Raw genomic sequence first — 5,173 nt, 5'->3', positions numbered from 1 at the left:
CATCAAGGAGGGCTGTGCCTTTTGCAAGAGGAAGAGGTTCTTGCTGTTGTGGGTGGACAGCAAGAGCACTGGATGGGTGGCTGCAGCCCCTGACCCTAAATCAGCCCCTTCCTTCCTTGGCCTTCAGATCCCACAGCTGTGCAGTGGGCCGTCAGTGGTGTGGAATCTGCCGCTTTCCCCAAGCCAGCATCTGTTCTCATGCCAAAGTCCAGAACCTCAGCTTTCCTTTGGGAACTTCTTATCTGTTTCCAGTCCAAACAGTTCCAGAGGGCTGATGCTACCCACCTTGAAGATGGGCATATGATCCACATCTAGCCAATCCCATGTTCCATCCTGTGGGTGCTCTGATGGGTTCAAGGATGATGCTATGACCCAAAACCAGGCCAATGACGTTTATTTTATTTTAATTTTTGGCCATGCTGTGCACGCAGGATTTTAGTTCCCTGACCAAGGATCGAACCTGTGCCCCCTACATTGGGAGCACAGAGTCTTAACCACTGGACCACCAGGAAAGTCCCTTCCCCTCACTTTCAAAACTGCTATGGATTTAAAGCACACAAGATGGTTGTGATATGAGTGGCCTTTTCAGTATGACTTCTTTGACTTAGAATGTTTTCAATGTTTATCCATGTTGTAACATGGATTATCAGTGCTTTATTTATTTTTTTAAATTGTGGTTAAAAATACATAACATGGGGATGGGGGGCAAGTGGAGGGAACGGCCCAGATGCACAGCATTCACGGACCCTCTGGACTGGAAGGACTCGTGAGAGCCGGAGCCCAGAAATCCGGGGATGGATAAGACGCAGCGTCCCCTCCAATTCCCGTGAGCACCCCTTGCTCCATCCTGCGCCCAAATACCTCAGCTCGGCCCTCTCCCCACTCTCGACACTCCAGACTCAGCCGGGACAGACCTCCGCAGCCGCCGCTCCCCGCCCTGCAGGAGGAGCTCAGAGGTCCTGTCCCGCTTTCCTCTGAGGGACTCTTTGGTGACCACAGAAGGATTTGGTCGCTCAGGACAAAGCTGGTAGAGGACAGCGGGATGGCTGCGCCCGGCGTGCCACGCTTCCTCCTGACCTTCGACTTGGACGAGACTATCGTGGACGAAACCAGCGACGACTCCGTCGTGCGCGTGCCGCGGCGGGCCAGCGGCTGCCTGAGAGCCTGTGTGCCACCTAGCGCGAGGGCTTCTACAACGAGTACATGCAGCGCGTCTTCCAGTACCTGGGCGAGCAGGGCGTGCGGCCGCCGGACTTGCGCGCCATCTACGAGGCCATCCCCCTGTCGCCCGGCACGGGCGAGCTGCTGCAGTTTGTGGCCAAGCAGGGCGCCTGCTTTGAGGTTATTCTCATCTCAGACGCCAACACCTTTGGCGTGGAGAGTGTGCTGTGCGCCGCCGGTCACCACGGCCTGTTCCGCCACATCTTCAGCAACCCGTTGGGGCCCGACCCTTGGGGGCTGCTGGCGCTGCAGCCCTTCCACACGCACAGCTGCGCTCGCTGCCCCGCCAACATGTGCCAGCATAAGGTGCTCAGCGACTATCTGCGCGAGCAGGCCCACGACGGCGTGCCCTTCGAGTGCCTTTTGTACGTGAGCGACGGCGCCAACGACTTCTGCCCCACGGGGCTGCTGGCAGGCGGTGAAGTGGCCTTCCTGCGCCACCACTACCCCATGCACCGCCTTATGCAGGAGGCGCAGAAGGCCGAGCCCAGCTCCTTCCTCGCCAGGGTGGTGCCCTGGGAAATCTCCACTGAAGTGCGCCTACACCTGCATCAGGTGCTGAGGACGTGGCCTGCAGGGGCCACCTGGGCGGGGAGGGGGTGGGGCGGTGGGGGTCGGGAAAGAGAAAGCTAGTTTTATTACTCCCTTTCCCTTTCGTTTTGGTATATCCCTCCGGGATTTCCTGGAATCCCAGGTTGGTCCATTTGGGGACTGGAGGAGGGAGTTGGGAGCTGTCCCCATCTGTGCAGTTAACCCAGCTTGGCTGCCTCCCCCATTCCCACTGCAAGCGAATTCCAGAGTCTGGCCGCACCAGGGTGGCGCGCATATCTGAGCAGGCAGCAGTGTTTCCACAAACCTTGTCCTCCCAGCTGGGAGGACAGGGTTCCCTGTCAGGGTCAAGAAGGAACATGTCCCGCCGCGGTGCAGTTAACTGTTGCCTTGGGCTGCATGGCCTCCCTCCTCCAGTTTTCTGTCCAGGGGACCCAGGCCCCGAAATGCACCACCCCGACCTCCCCCGCACCGGACTCCTCGCAGAGAGAGGTGGCGCTCCTTGCTGATGGTCCGAGGCCTAGATCTTGCTTTACCTACTGTGACTACACTACACTCCTTGCCCCCCGCCCCCCCACCCTGTTAGCATCCCCACAGGATAAAAAGCTAGAGGGAATAGTCACCTCATGTTGGTGGAAAGAGGTAGCACACTGTTCCGGGGCTCGGTTCTGGCCAGCCAGGGACCTCACAGAGCCCGAAAATGTCTCCTTGCACCCCAGCCTCGTCTATGCAGCAAGAAACCAGGGACTTAACCAAAGTCGCCCCACTGACTGGGCCTTTTGAGTCCCTCTCCTCCCGTATGGAACAGAAAGCCATGATGCTTTAAAGCAGAGCCAGTGGAAACCCAAGGCCCACCTCCCTCTTGTGGTTTCAGAGCTGTGAAGGAGGTGAAGGGGCGGAGGTGAGCGAGGTGTCTCACGCTGCCGTCTGGGGGGATAAGGGCAAGGTGATCTCTGCTCTCAGAGAGCCCCATCTAAGTGAGGGAGCTGGTCCCCACTCTTGGAGGAGTGCCCAGCCTGGGGAACCAAGACTGAATACATAACAAAGCAGGCAACAGGCAAAAGAGCAGGGTGCGGCCCACCTTCGCAGAGGGGCACGGGTCTAGTGTGGAGGGCTCAGTGAGCACCGAGGAGATGGGAGATACTGCTGCTTAGGGCAGGCAGAGGAGGCTCAATGAGTGGGAGCCTTACAAGTGGGTTGCGTTTCAGTCCCTCGGCCCGCTAGCCCTGCAGGGCCCTCATCAGGAGGTCATCAGAATTTTATTCAAAGTTGGCACTTGCAGCTGAGACCCTGTCTTGCATGGCGTAAGGGTTCCCTGTGGGTAAGGTCACGAAACTCCTTGGCTTCCAGTTTTTTCCTGTCTCCAGCAGGCCTCTGGGTACCTCCTCTGTCTTTACCAGGACGCCATCCCACTGCAATGGGGGGAAGGAACAGACACAGCTCACAGCCCAGGAGGCGTGCCGGACTGGTCCAGTGTTGACTGGAGCAGGCTTTGGTGTGGGACTCAAGAGGCTCACTCAAGGCGGTGCTTGGGTCAGCATCCCAGAGGTCCCAGGCTGTCAGCAGCTGGGCTGCACATAGTTCCCGGGGAAGAATCCAAACCCCTCTGAGCTGATGCCCTCACAGCAGCCATCGGAGTAGTGGCGGGTGATGCAGATAATGGTGCCGTCAGAGAAGGAGAGTTCATTGTCCTTCTGGCGGGTGTATGGCTACAGTGTCATTACTGCAGGGCGGGAGGAGAGGGGTGCCATGAGATGTGCCTCCTGCCCCGCCATAGGGATGCTTGTGCCCACATACTGGACTCTAGGGGGCAATGTGGGGAGTGGGGCAGGAGATGCCTTCTTCAAAGCCCCAGGACTCCTCCCAGCTGAGCTAATATTCAGTATCAGGCCAGCTGCTTCCCTCCTCTGTGGGGGTGCGGTGGCGTGGAATAAAAGGCTCCACAAGGGTGGCACAGGCCATCCCCTCCACTCCAAGAAACTTCAGTGTTTGAGAGCAGGGCCCCAGGATCTACCCATGTTTTGTAATCTGCTTTCAGCCCCCGTTCATCCTGGTCTTCCCACAACGTCTCTGGCAGGTGCTGGAGGTATTGCTCAGTAGGTGCTCTAGCAGGTGTTCAGTAAATACAGTAACATTGAATAGTGTAGACTTCGCCGAGTGAGCTTTGGGCAAGTCACTTAGTTTAACCTCTCAGGTTCAGCTTCGTCTGTTAAATGGGAGTGTGAAGATCCTAGGAGGTTAAGTAAAAGTGAGAAAATGGATGAGAAGCTTTGACTCTGGGGTCTGGTATAAAGCAGGGGCTAAATTATGTTAAACCCCCCCACATAACATAACATTTACCATTTAAATCATTTTGAGCATACAGTTCTATGGCATTAACTACATTCATGTTGTACAAATATTCTCAGCATCCACTTCCGGAACTTACTCATTTTCCCTGTGGGAAATTTTGTATCAGTTTCTCTAAATTTTTGCCAACATTTGTTATTTTTAGCTTTCTTGATTGTAGGCCTTCTAGTGTGTGGAGGGGTCGGCGTTGTGGTGTTAACTTGCATTTCATCACGACTGATGATGATTAACATCTCTTCATGTGCTTGCTGACCATTTATATGTCTTATCTGGAGAAGGATCTTTCAAGTCCTTTTTCCATTTAAAACATTGGGTTGTTTGCTGAGTCCCACCAAACGCTCCTCCTGGTGGCGTTGGCGGTGAGTCCAGCCTGGAGTGGTCTCCGTGCCACAGGGGCCCATGCCCCGGGGCATCGTTAGCGGCCTCTCAGGAGAGGAGACGCCCGACCCCTGGTGCCCGTGCCTGGAGCACCGAGATTGTGCTGCACCATGCGGACGCGGCACCGCCTGTGTGGGTCTTGCTCGGCATTGGCTGCAGGTCACCTGAGCGTGGCAGTGGTCTGCGTGCCTCTCCCGGAGGAGCGTGTCCCGGAAGTGGGCGTCCCAGCCAAAGCACACCTGGCGCGGGGCATCCTTGGGGCTCCTAGCTGTTAGCGCCACGTGAGCTGGCGGGGTTCTAGGAAGCCAGCGCCCGGCGGCTGGGAACGACCCATCCTGTGGGTCCTTGGCACCCCAGCAGCATCCGAGCGCGGAGCAGAGGGCTACGGACCACAGGTAAGGGGACGGGTTGGTGGGGGTGGGTGGAGGAAGGAACGAGGAATTACACCAGAGCTGTTTGGTACAGGGGCAGAAACAGAAAACTCAGACGTACCACTGCAGAGGCCATGGGAGTTAAGTTGTAAATGCTGCTGGCTTTCAGTAGCCTGCAGCCATTCTCTTCCTGTAGCTGATGGGATACAAAGCTCTACTGGGTTCTTCACACAGGATAGTCTTGTTTTGCAGAAATTCAGCTCAGAGCCATCCTTGATGTGTAAGTGTAAGGTCGGATCTTAACA

The 5,173-nt window shown here is 56.4% G+C and overlaps 1 pseudogene across 1 annotated transcript; it reads left to right on the top strand.

Moving 5' to 3' along the window:
* The first annotated feature begins 1,042 nt into the window (after window positions 1-1,042).
* LOC307059837 (phosphoethanolamine/phosphocholine phosphatase-like) lies at window positions 1,043-4,772 on the top strand (annotated as a pseudogene). Its single transcript has 3 exons — window positions 1,043-1,776; window positions 4,513-4,597; window positions 4,657-4,772. The product of its transcript is annotated as a phosphoethanolamine/phosphocholine phosphatase-like (transcript).
* The last annotated feature ends 401 nt before the right edge of the window (window positions 4,773-5,173 follow it).

This window comes from Hyperoodon ampullatus (assembly GCF_949752795.1).
Source record: "Hyperoodon ampullatus genome assembly, chromosome: 10".
In the NCBI taxonomy this organism is placed as follows: Eukaryota; Metazoa; Chordata; class Mammalia; order Artiodactyla; family Ziphiidae; genus Hyperoodon; species Hyperoodon ampullatus.
Note: the sequence above shows the minus strand (reverse complement) of the source record. Positions and strands in the feature narration are given on the sequence as shown.